Source organism: Diorhabda carinulata, chromosome 9 (assembly GCF_026250575.1).
Source record: "Diorhabda carinulata isolate Delta chromosome 9, icDioCari1.1, whole genome shotgun sequence".
Classification (NCBI taxonomy): Eukaryota; Metazoa; Arthropoda; class Insecta; order Coleoptera; family Chrysomelidae; genus Diorhabda; species Diorhabda carinulata.
Window position 1 is genome coordinate 6,438,388 of NC_079468.1, and position 24,044 is coordinate 6,462,431.

At 30.6% G+C, this 24,044-nt stretch overlaps 1 protein-coding gene across 1 annotated transcript in view; it reads left to right on the forward strand.

Annotated features, from left to right (window-relative positions):
* Positions 1-850: 850 nt before the first annotated feature.
* The window catches only part of LOC130897944 (knirps-related protein-like), a 97,627-nt gene continuing 74,433 nt past the window's right edge, over positions 851-24,044 (forward strand). The window contains exon 1 of the mRNA XM_057806934.1: positions 851-1,155. The gene's annotated coding sequence lies outside the window, so the exon portion shown is untranslated. The remainder of the gene's footprint in view (positions 1,156-24,044) is intronic.

The window sequence follows — 24,044 nt, forward strand, 5'->3', positions numbered from 1 at the left end:
AAATTGTAAACTTAGGATTTCACTCTTTCGCATATGAATATCTATATTTACTTTAAAATATAGCGAGACATGAAATTGGAAAATAAATGCATTTTAACAAATTTGTTTTATGAATCTAAATCCGAATTTTCACAATAGTTCAGCTTGGAATATTCTTGTATAGTTAACGTAGATTATAATTCGAGATTTATGTGGTGGATCATCTATTAACACATATCAGTAATTAAAAGCAAATATACTTCGATAAATATCGAAATTAGGTTAAAAGAAATATGTAAAATAACCATTCGTTACCTAAAGAGTAATAAATCAATCACTTATATGAATGTAACTAACAACTACTTATAATTCCAAATAAACAAAAACAATTTCTCATGTTTATAAATAATTCGCGGAATTTGCCTTTAACAGAAATTAGATTTGCTTTAAATTGTCCTTGGAGTATAGAATAAAAGTTTAAATACTCAATATCATGAAACTATTCAAATATTCATAAAAAAATAACAATAAAAGTTTGGTATTCCCATCTAATAAATGGGTATGGCATTTTTTATCAGTTATTATTTATTAACAAATACGTAAATATGAAGTGTTGTCGTGAAACGATACCCCAGTCGAGTGTAAAACATCGACTGAACCCACCGGGCATAAAAATTGCCTTCTCAACATACGCACCCCACCCTCAGAATTACACCAATGACTTGAAGTTATAACATGATACTATGCGAACGACACTAATTCAAATATCAATAATTTACCCCTCCCATAGACCCCACCACACCTCTGCAATGTCTTCAACAGGTAGAAGTCCCCTCTTACCCGTCGATTCCAACTCGGAGGTGTTCCTTACTCATTTCTCAACAGATCTTTGCAGAAGCTTCACTAGACGACTGTTGCGATCAAATTAGTCGTTTACCGATGCATCAGCTGATTCTGGACTCTACTTTTAATGTACGGTGATAACTGATAACATAAACATTGATTTAGAGATCAAGTCGTGGTGGTTTCCAAATTAGCACCAGTGAAAGTGTATTGTTTGTTATGTGTATTAGTGGACGGATTTCATGTGCAAAGTGACAAGCTTACTCAGTGTTTTCACGTGAAAGGACCTTGCAAGGACTTAGTGATCTACTATTAGGACGTTATATTTTTAAGGTAAGTTCGATTTTGTTGAAAGATCCATATAGGAGAGTAGGAAAGAAAACAAGCGGAGATATCAACGAGTGGTTATGAAAAAGTTTTGGGCTGTTCATAAAACAAAATTTAATTTTCTATTAACAATATAAATTTAATAATTTGATTAAATAGATTTTTATATTAGCATTTATGTTTTATCCAATGTTATAAGCTGGGAATATTTGAGGTGTTGAATTTTGTGATCAAAATATCACGTAAAATTAATGAGTTACAGGGTGTTTTATTTAAAAATTTCAAAACTATTTGTAAAGTTACTTCATTTGACCTTCACTTGTCATATTTGGCAGTTGAACCTTATTATATTATATTAAATGAACATTTTCAGTTTCAACCAGAGATATACGATTGGTGTAATGGTAAATACCTCTTATAATCTGAAGCATTGACGTTATTGCTATTTTAGTCGTATTTTTAGATTTTTCAAACACTTTCTATGTCAATAATCTAGATACGTGTAGCTTCGTTTAGGAAAAAATTATATTTTATGATATTTTAAGTGAAGTGAGCAATTCTAAATGCTGCTTAGTGAAACATAGAACAACATTCACAATTTTATTATCAAGAATATCTAAAATTTCAATTAAGTTGTATAGCTGTACAATTATTTTTATTATTTTTTTCAGTTATTGCACTGATGGAAATGAATGTTTAAACATTATTTTATTTGATTAAATGATCACATATTAGGAATAAGAAGTAGTTTTTGTGGAAAAAATATCCATTTTCAAGTAGAAATTATAATGCTAATTTTGATAAATTATTGTGACTAAATTAGAGTATCAAAAACAAAAATTAATTCATTTTACGTAAGTCTTCTGAGTTTGAGAACGACTTGACGTGATTGAGCACCTCAAAATTTAAATAAAAATTGTGCCGTGAGGTTGTGAATTTAATCAAAAGCTAACCAACATCGGAGTAAAGTGTAGAAAAGAAAAGCACATTTTGAGTATAACAAATGAAATGAACAAAGCTTTTATTTCAAATTTTCATTACCATAATCAATTTTTTCATAAAAAAATAATAGTGTAATCATTTAAAAGCAATAACTTTGATATTTTGATTACAAGATGTAACAGTTGACATATATCCAATTATTAATTGATATTAATTTGATGAAAAAAGAATCTACGAATTATTTACTTCTAAAGTTATTCAGAGCTAAAATTAGCCGTTCCTAAGTCCAATCCATTTAAATTATCCATATAGTTTTATTATTATACTAAATTATTCATCCAGATTCCATTGAGAATTGACATAGTGATAATATTATTTGAACTAGTTTCTCCAACGGATTAATATTTTTTTTATTGTACTAATTAGATAACAATCATATTTAAATACCTGACTCACTGAATTAATATATTTCCAAGAATTCGTTATTATAAAATAGATAATTATAGCTTTTAGATATAGATTGTATAAGTATTGAAAAATATTCCATGATCTTAATTATATATACACTATTCCACTCTTATTTGATAATTCATTCATTATTTTCATATATATGTTATTATATTAAATATTTTAACTAATTTACTGCCAATTCACCAATCTAAATTAATCCGTAAATGAAGAATGATATACTTAAATATTCTACTGGATTCACTCTGTAAATACCATACCTATTAGAATCGAAATTGGTCAGTATCATTCCAAGAGCGGAGATGTTGTGAAAAACGTGCAAATTTTGAAAATAAAAATAAAGTACAATTAACGCAAGAAAATAGCGACGGATGAATTTTTTAAGTAGTTTTCTATGAATCCGTCTACTATAAGATGTTTGTCTAGAGAAAATATACTTCATTACAAATTCAATATCTCAAAAAATTGGAAACTATCAAGTTAGTTGTAATTGATAGTGGCATGAATCAAAACTTGAAACTAGTAGATTGGATTGCATAAGAACACAATATATCTGAGCTCTTTTTGGTGAGCCCTGTATAGTATTTACTAAATCGTATATTGAGATTTCATAATCTATTGTTTCTAGAAAGGAAAACATGAGCACAAAGTATAAAGGAAACAGCCAAAACTATCTAAGCCAACCTAACCAATAATAATAATATTAAATTTACATCTTAAAAATAAAAATTATATTTATAAAGTTACATAGAATATGAAGCTATAAACTATTGACTTTGTGTACCCGTAAAATTAAAAAATATGAACGTAGTAGGTTGTATAGTTTAGTTGATTATAATACAAACAGTTTTTTAAGAAAGTATTAAATTGAAAACACAAAATAAACAGAATCAACGCCCATACAAAAATGTTTTCTTAGTTTAACCAAATCGTCTATGGAATTCTTCAGATCGTTCAAGATGTGATTTTCTGATAGGCTCATGTTTTCTAAAAAATCTGACATATTCTTCTCCAACTATGATGAATGATTTCGCTTGACGTTTTCTTCCTTTGTTCAATTGTTGTTTCATTATATTTAACATTCTTTTTTTATATATATTGAGGCGAAAGCCTGACTCTGTAATGACAAAGTTACACAAACCCTTTTTAGCTCAAGTACAGCGTATTTCGAATTTTTTCAAATTATCCAAAAAATAATCTTTCGACTCTGGAAAATACGCGTTCGTCTCTGCCACCACCTCTCAGTTTGTGTGAAATTAATTCTTAATGAACTATAAGTTTGGATATAAAAAGTAATAAGAGGGAAAAAGCCGGCGAATGGGAAAGCCTCCTTTTCCCATAATTATCAGACATTATCGGATTTACCAAAATTGCGACTTGTTTTGTGTTCCTAAAAATTTTACACCAGCCTACGTCAATTCTGGATCGTCGATCTTTTGAATACATTCACTACTTAGATTAATTCTGTTTATCCAAATGTTTCCTACTTTTCCTCACCACAACCGGCAGTTTAATATACATTTTTTTTATCAGATATATATTTGAGCACTTAAAGTATCAATATTTGACAATTTTTTCACATTTTCAAAAATCTACCTTCACTGGATAGATAAACATCACGAAAGATTTTATTCAATCACCATTTGTATATTAATATATTAATATACATATTACTAGTTTGTTTTTAAGGATAAATTTACGAGGAAACGGGATATCTCAAAAAAAACTAAAAAAAATTATTGACAAATAATTAAACTTTAATAATGAAAATAATCAAATCTTACAAAAACCAAACCAAAATTTGAAATTTAGTGCAGATTATTTGGAATGAGGTTGTAGTGATTATCACAAAATGTTGTTTCCAAGATCTATCAACTCTATGTTCTTGTTGTGACTTTAATGGCCATCGAGAATAAAGAGCAACAGTAATAATTTTGTCGGTTCCACGTATTCTACGAAGTGCTGAAACTATTCCACAAATAAGTGAGTTTGAATCCATCCCGAAGGATTTTTCTACGAAACCAACTGGAGCTCCTCTCATTAAATCATTACACTACAATTACAATAGTTATTAAGAACCCTTTTTCGACTGAGGTCATTGCTCCGATTTGTTTGTTTTCTTTCTAAGCTATACTTACCAGCATGAATTCTCTCAAGATTCAAGCTCCAGTAGATTGTCTTATCGACAAAATTTTCTGGTATTGTTTTAATTACTTTCTTAACCAGTATTTGCAAGCATACTCATCCTTAAATGTATAATTTGAATTATTTTTTATAGCTAGTTGATACACCATACGACACAAATCTATTCTGGTCAGCCCATAAGACTTAATGTCATAGTTATTATATTCTCCACCACTAAAAACTGGCCTTTAATACTGGTCTTTATCATTTACAAATCGAAAAAGTTTTGATCTGGGAACGGAAAATGCATAAAATTTTGAATTTTCCTAATTACGTTCACTTTTGGTATACCAAATAAAAACAAACTTTCCTAACTTAGAATTTCATTTTTAATATTCACAAATTCACTTATCAGTTGAAATAATTACAATGAAAGATTTAAACTATAGTAAATATATCAATAATCTAATTCTTACCGAAAAAGTTTTTTAAGCAGGCGTCTCGCTTCCTTAAGGATGGCAACAGGAATATCAAAATGGCTTCCTACTTTGAGCAATCGATGACTTCGTGTGGCATAAAAACACAGATGGCGTTTATATTGATTTAAATATGGAAGTATTACCTGCAGTATTTCACATATGCTCTAATACTAAGTTTTGAAAACCGACATTTGGTTTTTTATTTTCGTATCTTTTTGTAAATAATGGAGAAGTTAGAAAGTTTCTAATTACGTCTTTAAACAAGAATGGCTGCGTAGTGAAATGAGGTATGCTGTACTTTGGTATGTTTTTTAAAAGTATTGGGATTTATTTTGACTTCAATCTTCTTTGAAAAACTTGATAATAAAATTTCCGTATGATATTCAATTTTCTTTTCAATTCCTTTGAACGGTTCCCATCGAATGGACCCAAATAAATTAGCTCAAGTAGTAAACTAGCAATACTTCCTCCAATATGAGACGGTTAGTTGTTTTCGAATCTTGAACATCCTTGGTAAATTTAATCTGAATCATATTTATTGATAGAAATGGTGTGAAATTTAAAACTGAATGATAATATGAAAGAAATTGGAATCGTATGCTGGACTCTTCTCAAGTTATTCCTCACTCGTTTCGCTGATTTCCCTAAACTTCAACCTTAAACATATAATAAAACGCTCTAAAAAATATGGATAATGGAGAATATTTTCCGATATGATGGATATTTCCTCAGTTTTCCTCCTGTTTATTCCATATTTGGAAAACTGTTAACCATCGATTTATAATTATAAATAAGAAGAATTAAAAAGAAAATTATTGTTTATTATAATGAAACTCAAAGATTTTATCGTTAATTGTTGATATAATCTATGAAATGAAGCTTAAATTGTCTATTAATATAATTTTCACTTCCTTTTTTGTAAAATTCTTACTAATTTCCAAGCCCAATTAATAACAAATATGGTTCGCCACAATATGTGTGTTAAACTGTAAGTGTAATAAAAATAATATCTTTGGTAAAAACTATTATGATCCAAATGGGTATACCTTTTAACGATGGTCAACATATTAGTACTATTAAATCAACATAAAAATAAAGTGCTTTATATACGAACTACATGAGCAGTTATAGATATGTATTAATCTGTTTACCATATATTGAAGGATTCTAATTACGTTTCATCCTAATATGACTCAAAATAAATAATATATCGTGAAAATATCTGTTTTACATTCCTGTATTAGGCTAGATGTTAGTATAACGATTTATATATCCATATTTAATATAAAACTATTTATTTTGGGATATTTTTTGAGTTAGTAGTACGAAATCTCCGAAACAAACGCGTAGCTAATTTATAAAACAAAATGTAATTCCTAATATAATATATAAATATAATTATTTTTGAAGCAAATCAATCTAGAACAATTATAGAAATGAAGTAGAAGTAGCTAGAAGGAATCGATTAAGAATCGTCGACCGATAATAAAGAAAATACAGAGGTAACAGTTGATTTAGACATAAAATCAGAATAAAATTAATGAGATTAGATATTAAAGTCGACCGTGGAATCAACCAGAAATAGAATAGTAAAGAAAAAACGAATAAGATAAATTAATGTACGGAATTCAAAAATCCACCCAGCTTCTTTAGAGTGTATAGTTATCGGTTATATAACGATCTTAGTCTTTTGGTGCCCGATCTTCAGTCTTTTACATAATTTCCCTCTTAATTTCTCCATTAATTTCGCCATTGTATGTTTGGCCAACATGATCCTCCCAGTCATAGTTTTTCCTCTTTTCTCTCAACTACAAATCCATTTCCATTACTTTCATCATCCAGCGTTCCATTTCACCAATACGAGTAGACAATAGTTGAGATGATTATAATCTACTTATTTGGTTTTAGATATGGGATCCCAAAAAAAATTAACTGTAAAAGGCATACGCTTATCAAAATTAACTTTGGATTCTTTATTGAAAACTCATAATTTTTCCAATTGTTTCCTTCTTATTCTCAAAACTCAAAATTCATATTGATAATTATCTTAAAATCTGCTACTATCCAGCATTCAAATATATGAAGTAAAAACAAAATACTTTTAAGAAAATTCTTTCGAAAATTCATTTAGTGTTCAACGGTCCCTACCTTTTCATTTCCAAACGAAACATCTTTTATTCGTTTAACATGTAGCTACTGAAATTTAACCTGATTTAAGCTCCAAACATTTTTTCTCTACCACTTATTTCTGTTAGTTATTACAAGAATTACTAATCTCTCTATTAGTTCCTCAAACGACTCGTTATGGAGATTATCTAAAATGTTTAAAGCCCCCTGGCAATTTCACGGAGAATTACACGCCCCTCAGTCCATTCCCCGACGGTCTAAGGGTTAGAACGATCCGGCCAGAACCGGACTCCGAAGACGACGGTCAGCAACTTTATCAGACGAATCAATTCAAAGAAGTAGTTAATAAACGTAAATTATCATTTTCTGTAAAACTGTGTTCTTGCTTTTCCACGTACTCTGTATTAATACCAGTGAAGAAAATTACTATCTTTTTAATTAAGATATTCAGGAAACTAGAGACAGAAGTAACAATGTTGGAGAAATATTAAAATAGAGGAACTGTGTGGTACAAAAAATTGTACGACAACTGAAATGGCTTGAGCACTCACTGACAATGAAAGAGAAGGAAAAGTTGGTTAGGAAAGAAAAACAATACAGGAATAGCCTGACGTACCAATCGAAAGTGATTAAACGTCATATCAATGGAAGAAAATCTTGCTATTAAGAAACTTGAAGTTACATTTATACGGAAAAATTCAAAGGAATTTAAAAGTTGAGGTATTCTTAACATAGAACTGCTAGCAACAGAAGCAAAGAAAAAATAAAAGTTAGAGTATTTGCCCTAGAAGGTCTTCTATATACTTGTATTTGATATATAATTTTATCGTCTGTTATAGTTGCATTGACGAAAATATTATGCTGAGAACAAACAATATTGAATATAGTGCTACCGATAATTAAAGTCGTCATAATATCTTAGAAATCAAAGAATTGCAAATTGGTTGTATCAATCATACAATGAATCAGGTTAACAGTTTCTTCAGCATTACCAGTAGCAGAAAAGGAGGGAATTGAAGAGGAGTGATGAAGGCAACTATATTATAGAGCGTTTCTATGAGAAATGATCATATGTGAACTCAAAGCAAAGTTAAATTTAAAAAACCTACGTGACATATGCCGAAGAAAGAAGAGCAGGAACTGCAATTACAAAATGAATAGCTCAGACAAGAATACTGCTGTCAATATTATTTTACTCAGCGTCATTAATTAGGAAGAAAAAACTAGCTGCATTCAATATTTTAAATATTCTATAAAGTTTTGTTAAAAATATCCACATATATCTTGAGATATTGAGGAAGATTGTCGATTAAAAGCTCAACTAGTTTGCTGAAGTTTTCAACACAACATCAATTAATTACTTTACTTTTTCTAATATTTAAGCACCGCAATAATTTTTTATTTTGTACTGGAGTTGAATATTCAAAACTATATACAAAGTCCGCCCCTGTCGATCCTGTTAAATACCTAAACTGTGGTCAACCCCATACAATGTGTTGAAGTCAATTGACGCTTCCGTAGTTTCACACAGGCAATTTGTTGACGATAATACCTGGAAAGGTTTTGAGATCTGTTGATCACGTGTCGAAAAAAAACTATTGATACTTATCTAGTCTTTGTCAATTGAGTTAAGATTTCTTTTTAGATATCTTTCTTACATTTTGGAACCCTACAATACCGTGAATTTTAACGACCTTCTGACAATTTGTTCCAATATAAATTTCAAATTTAATCATAATAGATATAAAAGATAATGTGAAACTGTAATTATTTATCGATTCGTATATCAGAAATTGTTCATACAGCGGAAAAGCAGTTACAACAAAATTTGTCATGATATCTGCCTGGAAACTATTTCAAAATGTATATGTTTCGCATTAGAAGATGTAATCGAGTACAAATTTGGTTAATTAGCCTAATTGGATAGGCTCGACAAAAACGAAAGTAATAATTGACTTTTATGCTAAGAATATTTCTAGATATTAAACAGCTTTCTCACTAAAAGAATCTTCCTTGTCAAAATAATAAGGGTGATAAGGATTTTGATTATAATGAACTGCAACGTGTGAGACACAGTCAATTTCTTTTGGTTTGCTCATCTGGAATGGTTATTGGAAGTGTTTACAGATATTTTCTGCGCAATTTCTGCTCGGTTCTGGTTACACTACTTGCTATCAACCTAGTATTGGTTCCCGGAAACGATACCTAAGTAGATTGGTATGTTTTTTAATTAAAAAGATTGTTAAATTATGCAACATCATAAAAAAGCTGAATCAAAACAAAATCAAAATATTGACTTATCATAAAAAATTTGGGTATTATTCAACAACCATTACTGAATTACTATGGTTTGTTTATTTTTTGAAAAACCAGTTTTTAATGTGTGTATATTTTGGCAATTATCTCTGGAGCTTTAGACATAAAAAATAACGTAATACCCGATGTCGCATTATATTTTTTTAACATAACGTAATTACCCGGAAATGTTGCGACGATTTAATTGTATCCATTACAACTTATTTTTTCATTTCCAATAACGGTTATTAAAGAAAATTTTATATTAATGATTGCTAGGTTATAGTTCAAATATTGCGAGTTTACATAACATTTTTTTTTCAACACTTTCACTATCTCATCAAGTATTCGTCCATTTTTTATTTATTTCATTAGAACTTGCCGATATTTATTATCTACTTTCCGTTTCGATGCTTTATCCCTGTTCATTAATAACATATACATTATAATATAGAACTGAATAATAATATCAGTTAAATGGAATAATATTCTTCAATTATTATAGTTCTTCCAATATCAATTGCACATTTTGTTTAATCTATCATAGGCGTAGATACCTCATTTTATAAATTTATTATATTTAATAACACTTTTCAAAATATCGAATCATTATAAATTGGACGGCATTATATGCTGTTATTTAGACAAATGCACTTAATTGTAGTCCCACTTGAAACTTGAAAAAAATTAAGATTATACCTCGTTAACTTGCTACAACTGAATTTTTAATTATAAAACGTAAATAGAGGTGTAAGGGAGTTTGGTCTTTATTCTCACTACAATGTGCAATTTCATTGTCTTCATTCGCCCATGGTGTACAGGACGCCATTCATTTAATGAAATTTATCAATTAAATAAATCTCACCTAGCTACGCCACTGCTTATCGCAGATTGTATAGCGGGAATATTTTAAATAAATTTTGTACATACGGCTTCGGTTAATAGAAATGCATTTATGTTTTCATTGGTTAACAGTGGAGATGATGACTCCACGTGGACTGACGGTTTGTTAGATGTTTACCGAATATTATACGGGGAGTAAACATTATTTTCCATTTCTTAATTTGGTATGAGTTCCGTGCGAATTTATGAAATATTGATGGATTTATATAATAACTATACCTACTGACAGTTATTTGGTCATGGGTATTATTCTTATCTAGTGTATCATTAGAGATTAGTAGTGATCAATTAAGTTTAGAAGATATGTTCTGTATCACGGCAACCTTTTTAAAACTAGTGCCAAGCGCTACTACCTAAAAATATTAAAATGATGTTTCCAATTTTCAATTTGTTCATCAAATAATCATACAAAGAGACAGTCTCAATATTCCAAGTATAGCCTACTGAATTCTATGGTTTCAACCCATAGAGATTCAGCAATCTCTATGAGACCTTCTCGAAACCATTTTTTGAATCTACAGATTTGAATAAATAGTAATCTGACGGTGCAAACTTCGGTCTAAATATTGGATATGGTAGGAATAGAATATCTCCAAGCTCTTCGATTTTATTTTGCACAACTTTTGCAGTATGTAGTTTAGCATTCACTTGTCGTAAGAGAACCAGCTTTCTGTTAACTAAATTTGGATATTTCTCCAATAAAACCTCATACAATCGTATCAGCTACCCACTATATACCTTAGTACTGATAGTTCGACCATTTGGAATAATATCGAAGTGCACTAAAACTTTATAATTCCACCAGACACACAACCTCTCACCACGGATTTTTCATATACAGGTTATTTAGATAAATCCATTTTTCTTTGCGTCAATGCGTCCAATAAAACGATGAGCAGGGTAAGGAGTTTGAATCTTGGTTAATTAATTTAGTACGATCACGTCTAACCTAATGATTTCAAATAACAATGTTTAGTAGCTTTAGAAGGTCCAAGGGGTGAGTGTTTAGACTGGTCACAAGTAAAAAGAGCACCTCAATACATTAATTTCGTTAGATAGACTACTTTCCCATCACCTATATGCTCTAATCCTTTTTAGTGCGGATACTTCATTTATATTGAAAAATAACATGTCGTAACTCATGTAGACTAGTCTCTTATTCTATAAAGCGTGCAATTCTCTCCTTATTTATTGACGACGCAGTTTTTATAAGAAATAATATGGAGTGCCAAAAATTTCGAATTTGTGTATTGTTAAAACATTATTGGGAATGGAAGTTTAGAGCAGTCATCATCTTCTTACGACGCTGTCTCACTACAAATGGCTATTGTCGCACGAGAAATCGCAGCTCTGAAAATTTCTGTAGACATCTTACCGAGCTATCTGCGTAAGTCTTTCAACCATGAATTTTGTCTACGGCCGACCGACCGTTTTCCTTCGATCTTCCCTTCTATTATCAGGCGGGAAATCTCATGTCGCTCGCCTCTCATTATATGTCCGAGGTACTGCAATTTTCTCTCCTTGATTGTTGTGAGAAGTTCTTAATGTTTACCTATTTGCTGTAGGACCTCTAAGTTTGTCTTAAGATATCGTCAACATTTGCCTGTACGCGTACATTTTGACCGCATCAATTTTCTTCTTTGTGACCGCATCCATGGTCCAGCTTTCGCATCCGTACAGAAGAACAGGAAAGATGTAACAGCGAAGCAATCTAGTCCGGAGTTCCAGGATGAGGTTGCGGTTTGCCAGCAGCCGAGCAGACATAACACAAAAGAAAATAAGTGAAATTGAAGGGGAACATACAGTTAATTAGTTGGTTTAATCGTTTTTATAAAGAAGATCACACGCTTTAAGATCGTTTGCACTCAGATCGTCCACCTGCGCGTGATATTCAGATTTCATGGGATGTCGTAGGAAACTAACCTAGTACCAGCACTTATCGATTATCAGACTTTCTTGGACCTCTTGGACCATCACGATTTAACCGGCATTAAAGCGAAACCTCGACTGGAGGTGTGTAAACAACTTCTTGCCTTACCGAAAAATGATTATATTTCTAAATCTTCTTGATTTTAGGTCTATTCTGTTTCAAAATATAAACATATCAAAAGGTCTAAGAAATAAGAAATTAAAGAAAAATGATCCGTCGTGGAGATTGCTACCTGCAAGAGGCATCAGACTGGGTCAAGTTTTGAGTCAGCTCTAGCTCATTTAATTGACAAAGTTCACCATGGTCAACAGGCTAGCATTCTTAATCGACAGAGTAATCCTGTCTGGGGTAGATATCTGAATGTATTCAACACTATCAGTTTTGTAAGTGCTGTCAAATGCCCTCTCAGTTACTAGCACCTTGTTATCGGTATACGGAAAATTGAACTTCCAAGTCTCATCTCCGTTTTCTTTCTAACTTACCTGCTTTGTATTTGGATTTTCAAGCAGAACTCTACAGATAACAAATGGATTCATCTAAACAATTCGAATATGAAAAATCAACAGCTTGTTGAACGTTTTGCGTTGAAACCCTTTTTTGTATGATTTTATAATAAACAACATTATTTATAAGACACCTCACAACGAGCATCTCTGTAAATATGAAAATAGGCTAAATTATCGATTATAGAAAACTCTTAACTTTATTTAGTACTAGTAATATTATTAGTTACTAGTACCAAACAGAATTCCTACCCCTAATAAATTCAATAACAAAAATAAAAAGGGATGTTTAGATAAACATATACACTTCTTAATGAAACGTTTACAATTCCCCATATCAAGATTAATAATATATTAAGTTGCTGATATCTTTAACCGAACAATAACGAGATAACAACTTGACAGATTTATTTTCGTTTTAAGCTTGTTAGTCCAATTATTTTTTCAAAAAATAACCTCTGAATGATAGACTAGAGAAACTTGTGACTTATAGTTGTAACATTTTCAATTAATTCAAACCACATTAGCGATAATGAAGACAAACAGTTTCGTAATAGCTTCAAACAGAGTGCCTTTCTAAAATGATGTTTATTATTTTCTCTTACATAAATAGAAGAGTAAATTTTTGAATGTATTTAGAATGTACATGAGTGATTGATTAGATATTACTAATTGGAATGACAAACTTCAACGTGAGATGTGTTAAAACTGTTACGGGTCAACGAAAACGACACTTGGTTAGTTCACATTAATTTGAATTATAATACACTTGAAATTATTTGTACATTTTATATTGGCCAAGTAAACAATATTAAAATTAGTCATAGTGCAATTTACAGAGGATTACAGGTTTCGAATTTCTAATTTTAACAGATTATATCATTACGCTAAATGTCACGTCCCACTATTTGCCCATCTCTCACTTTTTTCCAAGTATTTGTCATTTCGGGCTCCAAATTATAGAAAGCAGATACCTCAATCATGTAGATGTTGCAGTACCAAGTTTATAAAGTATTATCAGAAATTAGGAAATTATTTTAACCGATGTGTAGAGCAAAACTACTGGAGGTAAGGTTCTCGTGCAAAATTTTAAAATGAATAATTAAATACACTGAGGTACTCAAGAATCAACTATACGCGTAAGAGGATGGTTCCAGAAGTATCTGGCCTGACCTAGAGATGGCAGTAGTTGCTTGAAAGTACATAATCTATTCAGCATTTGTTTCGCGTTTGAATATATATTTTAGTCCAACCAATATAGAAGCTGAACTTGATTCTACTCTGGATGAAACTGGCGTGTATCATGCGAACTTATTAAAACGTTTGAACGAAGAAATCAAGCAAAAACGACCGCAATTGGCTATGAAGTCTTTAACTTCTTACCTCTTTGACCTTTTCATATGTTCATCTTGATAAATCTTACCGATTTTAAGTGTTTTTTCATATAAAGCTAGTCTCAAAAAACAAGAAATAATTGGTGTTTTGTTCTATTTCGGCCTTTATCAAAATATGACTTGACATTGACAATCTGCATTATTATATTAATTCGTAGATCACCTAAAACATGAATATCAAATAAAAATCTGTTTTAACGATAAAAACACCTAAGATTTCCTTAAATGTTACTGTTCCAAATTATATAGTATCTGTCAATGAAATCATTCGGAATTGTATTCAAATTTGTGTGAATGAAAATGTGAATCATTTCTAAAAATTCTCTTTTTTTGTATTTGATTCCATTTCAAGATCATTTGAATTCTCACATACGTTTTATTTTTGATAATTCATGATTTGTTATTGCAGTTTAATTTTTTTATTGTCTTGATGACCTTCTAATCTATTTTCTAAATCCGAATGTGTCTGTCCTATGTAATTAGGTCACAATCTTTAATTTTGTTTTCGGGTGTTTTGGATTTTACTTTGTTGATATATTTATTGAAAAAATTCGATAATTATAAAGAAAGTCCTTGTACATATGGTAAGAAAAAATATTTTATGTTTGGTTGTTGAGTTTCTGTTTTGTTCTTTTATTGATTATAGTATCGCTTCATTCTTTTCTTGAGTATGTTATATATAATTAGATATTTTTTTATTATAGTTATTGATTCATGAATAGCTAAGCATAATCATAATCAGATCAGATGATTTCTGTTTTCTTTGTTGGAGAATAAATTTTCTTATGGAACAACAATTCAAGAAATTCAGCAAAAGGGACAAAAATATCCTGAAAATACTATATCTTATGGAATGATTTGCAATTGGGTTCCTCCTTCGAACAGAGTCCCCTTGATCACCGACAATGTTAAATGCCTGGGACTTCCATTTAATGTAACTTATCCATCCCAGGAAAGTGCTCTCAAAGGAAAAAATAAACGTTTTTCCGGTCAAGGCGACAGTATCTTAGGATTCTAAAAGTGTTATCTTTATTGGTAATTTAGTGAAAAGCGAAAAGAGCAGATTACCAATTTTGCTGACATGGCTTGATACCAAATTTAACAAAAACTGGTAGTATTTGTTAAGCAAAACATTTGTTCCATCATTACAATACGTCTCCTTACTCGTTCGATATTATTATTTACCTGATTTGCCTCCCTCGGATTGTTTTCTGTTCCCAAAGTTCAAAAATGGCATGTGGAGAAGCAAATCCAGACAAATGAAGGAATTAAACGAGTTGTGTAGAGTTAAAAGAGATTGTGCTGATAATTGAAATATAAAGTAGTTTCCATTCAAAATCCAGGCTTCCATTAAACCGTCTAAAGTTAACCAAGGATAAAAAGAAATGTCACTTTGTGAGTGTAGTTTCATATTTGTAAAATTGGTTTCATAACTAAGAAAATGAATTTATCATTTACCTTATAGCGTAATGTAAAAATTCAAAATTTTCTTCACGAGTCCCATTTGAATACGGATTACCACGCCTCATTAGAATTATAGGGCGTTACCAATTATTTCATATGTATATATTTTTTATGCGTATCAAGGTGAAGAAGTAAAATTCAATTATCAAATGATGGAGGCACATCTTACAACTGTAAATCAAGTTTTTAGATTTTAGTCCAGGCAACAATGAAGTCGCTTCGGCATTACCAATAATTTACATAATTGAAATCGTAAGTTTTCTACCTCTGCTTGGATCTCTAATAATCCTCTAACAATTGCGCATAGGATTTAATCTGTAATAAATAAGGATATGTCGGCCTGGTATGTCAGTTTGAAGTACAATATTTATACAAATCGAAATTGCTCGAAAAAAAACACGTGGGAACGACTTACGGCTCCTATACGTTTTATTATTCAACAGTCACAATCAAAATGAATTTCGAATAGCTGCCAGCTATATTTTGAAAAAAATGATTCGAATCCGAAAGTAGGTTCATTTGTCGGACATATATACCTACAGTTTGTAATTTATCCATATGTAACAACCAATTTTTCAATTCTTTTTATGGATACTATTACAGTGTAACAAAACAAAATGATAAATAAAAGTAACTACAATAAAATTAGATAATAAATCATTCAAGACACATTTTTACACTTTGATCGTTTTTAGAAATTTTAATTACAAATATCAATTTAGTAATCATGCAATAATAAACAACAAAATTAGGTAAAAGTATTTATCTTTGATATGTTGTGCTCAAAATCCTATAGAAGTACTATGGACTATTATGTAATACCCAAAAATTCAACTTAATATGATTTACATTGAGTTAATGTTTACTATTACTTTATTTCAAAATAGTAGTGAACAAACTTACAGCTTACAAAACCATTTTTGGTTTTCAATAGTTTATTTGAATGCTGGACTCATTTGAAATAAACAGTAATTATAAAACCAAAGTTGGAACCAGCTCTGGAAGTTATGATATATTTCAACTAGCGTGAAGAAATTAGGAATAAACAATGACTACTTTTGCTTCATTCATATGCAACAGTACGACTTTAAGTACTATTTTCATCTATAAATTTTCAAACATAACCAAAGAAGATCTAATTAGAGTAATTTTATTCATATACATTGTCTTGTCGAAGTATTTTCCTCTTCTAGCACCTGAAGAGTCAAATTTACCAGCATATGCAATGTCCAAAACTTCAAAGCATTACACATGGACCGTATGGAATAAAAGATGAAGATTTTTTATGAATAAAACCTTACCATATCTTGAACTTTTTTAAAAGAGTGTGAAAAGTAGATCAGCTGCACACATTGAGCATTTCCAGTGCTGCAGCAAAAAAAGGGATCAATAGATCCTTTGGGTCGCAGTGTATATGACACCCTGTATTATTGTAAATTATTACATATCAATTAAGACCTATATTACAAAGTTGAGTAACGTAATTATTCAAATTATGGGTACTTATTGTTTATTCAGTCTTTCGAAGAAATTTAAACTTCATTTGAAAATCCCGGTAAGGGATGGAACCTAAGACCTATGAAAAGTCAATAGTATATTTGTGAAGTGTACAGAAATAACCTGATAAATTAAGCTTCAGCAAATTATATTCTAAGGTTACATGGTAATTACACCAACCAAACTTTCCCAATTTTAACGAATTATTAAAGATATATACGATTTTCAATGACATGATGGCATCAGTTGACTTAATTATAAGCAGCTCATAACTAACAATAACCTCACAATCCCACCAAACACTAAGCATCACTTGTCTTCGCGTAAACTGTAAAGCTGCTCGGCCATCCACCAGTATCGAGCTTCTTTTGGTATCCACTCTCATTTAAACGGTTTAAAATAGTTTCATGAATTATTTTTACTTCTGTACTCATACAGTAAGATGAAATATATAGTTATGTTATATACCTATATATTTGGCCAACCAGAGCTGGATTCTTTTTCAAAATCTACATTTCCGGATAGGATTTCCATTTTTGAAGCGAAATAATTTTTGAATGAGTGAACTAATGACGTTACTTCGTAGACTTAGATACTCTGTACGGTATAAACTACTGAAGATCTCACAGCATGGCTTCAGTGAATGAGCATTACAATAGGTATATAGCTTTATTGACATCTATTAAGAAAAACCAAATTTTATTTGTATTAAAACAGCTTTGAGTAAACTGAGAAATATCAATTCATTTGTGGTATTTGTTTTATAATTCCATTTTCAAGTAACAGCTTAATATTTACTTTTCCAGATGATATTACTCTAACAATTCAAAATTGTTGATGACACAATGTTGTAATATAAAAAAAAATTAATTATGAATGTCACTATTAATTTTGATGTTCTTCCTTCACTTTGCAAAATAGTTTTCTAAACGATCAAATTCACTTTTCTATCAGTAGTTAAGTGACATACCGGATTTTGTGAAAGTACTACACACACCTACATTTACCCATCGAACGTTAATAGCTGCAAACGTTTCCCTGAAATAAAAAAAAGACTGGACACATCTCACATTTATTTATATTTATTCCATTGATGATCTCGTCAGAAATTCCTTTTATATTTTCAAAGAATATTTGACCGCTTACTACTTTGTCTTAATGACTAGAAGGTGGTTATTTGGATGAACCACGATTTTCAGAATTACATATTTATGCTAATTTTAGGTATAAATATATCGTGTTACATATATTCAGTCCGAATGACTCCGGACAGAGGCGGAGTACTGATATTTATTGAAAACTATAAATAGCAAATAATTATAAATAGAAGACTTAGAAGAGGCTATACAAGCTGAGTTTATTTATTAGTATTCTAAGATTATCGTCAAAGTATAACTTTATTCTATCAAAACAATTAATCCCTTCTGTATAATGTGAAATACGATTCCTCAAATATATAGATTGTCTTGAATACTGCAGAAAATATTAATCCTGCAGAAATAATACAAAATGAAATATACATTTCACACGAAAATAACGACACACTAAAAATATGTACTCTAAGTATAGCATGTGCGATAATTATCACTAGAAAAAAATGAGTACCCAAAACCATAAAATATTTTTTTGTTGAAGTGTTGAAAACTAAATTAATTAAAAACGTAGCAGCTTTTACAGATTTCCGTGAATATAACCAATTACCAAAATCATTGCTACATCGATTAGTACAGATAAGAGAAAAGAAATTATTTTTATTTGGATATCAAGATCAAGTTATTTTGTTAAAAAAGGAACGAGATAAAACGTATAAAATAACCAAACGAACCTACTACATCTTACAATATGGATGTAATAATACAGCTTAAGAGATGTTGACCATTATATGAGAAATAAAATCATGGAAATGAATGAAGCCGTACAAAAAAGATTCAAATTAAATGAAACAGGGATAGGATGTGAAACTATGAGGCTAATAGCTCAGAAATCAAAGCTTAGAAGGTAAAAATATATAAAATGTTTTATTATTGTATAATTTGCTGATGACACAGCAATTCTGTTGATGTTTAGAAGGAACTTGAGGATATCACAGAGAAGTATTTACTAAAAGTTAGAGACTTGTTTGATCACAGTTTATTTTCAATTAACTCAAAATAGTATTTATTCCTTTCTACGTAACAATACTTTCGTAATGAAACAACACAAACTATTCAATAAAAATTCTAAGAAGTATTTAAACAATGATAAGTTGGGATGATAGCCAAATTTCTCATAAAAATTGTCATTGGAGGAAGAAAATTGAAATTTTGTTCTAAAATCATTCAAAGACGTTTCCTAAAAACAATATCTAAAAAAAGAGGGTTTTGAATTTTATAATACTAAATCAGAATTCTAATAAAATCAATTTTTTCGAGAGTCTCTGCTCTTTCGATAACAAATTTGTTTATATTTCCACCTTAAAAATAAAATTTCGTATAATCTCTTTAATACATAGTACCACTATCAACCATATATTCAATTTTGAGAGGAACTATCACAAACTGGGGATTTTCCATCATCCTGTCCGATAAACAAGCATTTAATCTCAAATATCATTAAATCCAAACTCGTTTGGAGTAACCTATAAAAATTTAACGAGCTTGCAAGGAAAACACAGTTATCCTACAAAGGATTTCGAGACAATGAAGACCTTCGTTGGGAGCTCAATCCCTCTGAGAGATCAGCTACAGAACTATAGAAGACATTGGAAAATAAGGTAGATAGGAGCAAAGCTAATTATTGGGGCTGATAAAAGCGAAAGCTCTCCTGGGAAACTATAATCAGAGAAATGTATCAATCTAAGTAAGAACAATCTATGAATTCTAACAGGACTGTCGCCTCAATAGACACCTAAAGGCTCTAGTTTTAGCAGATAATGAGGCGTGCAGATTTTGTTTCACTGAGGAGAAACCTCTATACACATTAACTCGATGCGTGAAACATTAAAGAACTTCAAAGCACTACACCTGGAAACATATGAAATAGAACTCGAAGATCTCTGGCAGCTGCAGCCATCCCACAGTAAGGACTTTCTAAAAGGAGTGGGATTAGTAGATTAGCTTTAAACACTGGACTCCCCCCGTATCGCAGCAAGAAAGGAGGATACAATAGATGATACCCCAATAGATATATAAGCCATATATATCTTAAGAATTATTGTCTGATTGAATGTGTCCGTGTTTCCTATCGAAAAACATGTAGCGCCACTGAATACGTTGATTATTACGAACATTTCAGATAAACCACTTATTCCGCTTATTATTGAATATAAATTACAGTAACTCCGTGGATAAAGTAAAATTTGTTAAAATTTATAGTGATGTACGAAATGATATAGACGCGAGTTAAATGAAGGTTATCATTTCGCGTTAACCTGTATCAGATTACACAAAAAATGTTGCATATATATACATGAAAACAAAAATGATACAACAATCCAGCGGGGTACCTAATATAAACGGTTGATTTTAACACGGTATTTTGTACTTTTTATGTTAACTACATGTTGCTTTTTACTGTTTTTCGGTGCAATAATGATCAGTTTATTATATTTGCTTCTTTCTGTATCTCTTTTCATTCAGAATTAATATTATTAACTCTAGTGAGACGATTTTTTTGTACTTTTATATATAATTAGCTCATGAAATATACATTTTGAATTTTCAAAAAATACAAGAACCAGCGGTTACAGTACGTAATCTAAATATTTTCTTCAATATAACCTATACGGAAGCTTACAATTATACCTGGCTGTTTAATAAATTTTGTCTCGATTTGATGTTTTTCATCGCTACTATTAACTCTTCTTTATATGAATAAATTTATTTGAAAATAATGGACTGTCAGTCAAAGGATGCCAGTTCTGGGGAATAGGGTAACAGTTCCTACTTCAAACCACTATTTTTTATTGTCTAAGTTTATTGTTTGGTCAGTGAAAAGGTAATCCACTTGTAAGAATTCCAACTAATGATGGTAATACCATTTCTGGGTTTACACCACTCCTTAGACTCTAGTTTTAATTCAATATTATAGTGGTAGATCTAATTGTCATCTACAGTTATCAAACGTAGTACAATAGTTATTTATGCAACAAGTGAGTAAAGTAATACTTTTTTTCACTAGTGGAACGGTTTGACTGGCAATTCCTACGAGTGAATAATGTTACTTTACTCATGAATTTCTTACAAAATTTTTATACGTTCGTAGACTGTGAGCATTATTAATTTGGAGAAGAAGAAGTAACATTATTCTTGGTACTTGAATTTAACGAGTTCAAAGAAATAACATCGTCAGTTAAAATTTCCACTGCGGAATCCATTTTGTTTTTTATTGAGTCGTCTACGTAACCCTTCGCAACTGTTGGATTTCCACCCACCGTGATTCTTTAATTGAATTACATCACCATCGGAATCCACTAATAGAGACGCCGAAGAGCGTCGAAATGTATGTCCAGTGTAGTTTTTTGATTTAAGTGAACGCGAATATGTTGCGAAAAGCGAGGGAAATTTTGGAAAGGTATTGATACCTACAACTTGGGTTTTGCATTTTCCATTTCTATACTGCATAAAGTATATATTACATATATAACAGTAAATCGATGTTGAACATGAGTTTTTATATTAGGTACTATGATAATTGAAACATTTCTGGTATTATTAATATCTTTACACTTCATTTTATATAATTGCTTCCTCTGCAGAGCTCCTGCGATTCCAAATATTGAAGCAACTTGAAAGATGTTACAAATAATATCTAAGCTTACATTAAAATTTTTTGCTGTCATACCTTATGCATGAGATAACGATCGTCTGGAGCTTGCAACAGAAACTTATTAATTTTTTCACGGGCAAATGTTTTAGATTTTTTGGTTCTATAACCAACTGATTGATTTTTCAAATATGCAATAAGTTTCGAGTATTTAATGATGTCTACCTCGTTATTTACCATTAGGGTGCCTTTCAGTTTTGAATAAGTCAACCAAAGTGTTGAAGACTTCCACATTTTGGATTTAGTTTCAAACTAAGCTAGTCACACTCTTTAAATACTGTTCCCTGGATTTCTTAACGAGGAGATTCATAGTCGCTGCAGTTGCCGATTCAACATCTTCTGGTGTGCAGTTTAAACTTTCTTCACTATTACTCTCCATCACTAATAATAATACTAAACACTTTAATAAGACACCAAACGGATTTTCTTGGACGAATATCAAGTAATAAAAGTGTGATATTTTATCGGAGAAATGATTTGACATGAGAAAAAAAGCGTTCACAGCCCAATTTTATATATGCGTTAAAAAACGACACGTTACTGCATTTTCTAACACAAAAGCGTGAAAAAGTGAGCCGCTACGGTACAATTTTTCACGCTTTTTTACCGAATCAAAAATTACATTTTTTATGAATGCAAATGAATGAAAAAAACATAAATATATTCTTTTTTATCCTTTCCACTAAATGTTTATGAGAAACTCGCCTACCAGACTGATTTTTCTAGTATTAGACTATCATTTTGCACTCATCTTTCTATAATGTGAAAATCTAGCTAAAACATTGCACTCACTCCATAATAAGATGCCTAAAGATACTTTTAACTCTCTGTCGGTTAATCAGGGATCAGGGATCTGTATTCTGCCGTTGTCTTAGACTCAAAAACTTTGACATAAAATCTTCTATGAGTCCAATTTTTATTCAGTCCACTGCAAACTCTTAAAATTATTCTGATGTTTTAAAAGAAGTTTCTTCGCTGCGACAAGTCCTAAAAACCAGCTTGTCTTTTTCAGTATGTGGTATTTCAAAGGCATATTCCTATATTAATGATCAATAAAATACGTTTATCTCCAGCGATTTTGGTTTTTCGAGGCTGCCCTGAACGTTTTCTATCGCCAAAGCTCCAGGCGGATACATATTATTTTACGACTTAGTCCACGGTACGTCGAGATATTTTTAATTGGACGGCAGTGATACGATTACTTTAACATAGACTATGAATACTAGCGATTAATGCACTACCTTTAACCAATATTTTCTTGGTTTTACCCATTTTATAACCTACAATTCTAAATTTGCGAGAACGAAAACCATTCTTACAAGAACTTCACAGAAAGATGTCCAAAATATAAATTACTGCGTCTCACATGTCTAGCTGGGACTAAACTACAATCATAAACATCGAAGAAATAATTTGCAATTAAAGAAGAATAAACAAATCAGTGGGTAATACAAGCATGCGCTCGTATTAATTTAAAAATATCGGACACTATTATTTTTAGTTTGTGAGACTTAGCTGGATAATATGGAAAAGAAATTTGTTAAAGTTTATTATTTTCAAATCTCATTTCAACCCATATTTTAAAATTAAAGCGTTGTATATCTAAAATTCACTCTGAAGGAAGCTCTTATCTTTAAGTAGACTGAATCATACCTAGATTTCATAGCCTTTGATATCACCAGTAGTCTTTTCTTGTGATCAGTTTAGGCTCTGTGTCAAAATTCTTAATTCTCTCTATTTTCATTCGAATTTGTTGAACGGTCAAATAAAGACTGTTTCTGTACTTTTAAATTCAAACGTGATATAATAATTCAGATTCAATTAACGATTCCGAACAGTCAATCAAATTACAAAATATGACAATCGCATTTGTAAATAAGAATATAGCAATAGTTAAATAATTTGTGTCAAATGTTTATGTCGATCAGCATGTTAAATTTCAGATTGATGCATGACATACGGAGTA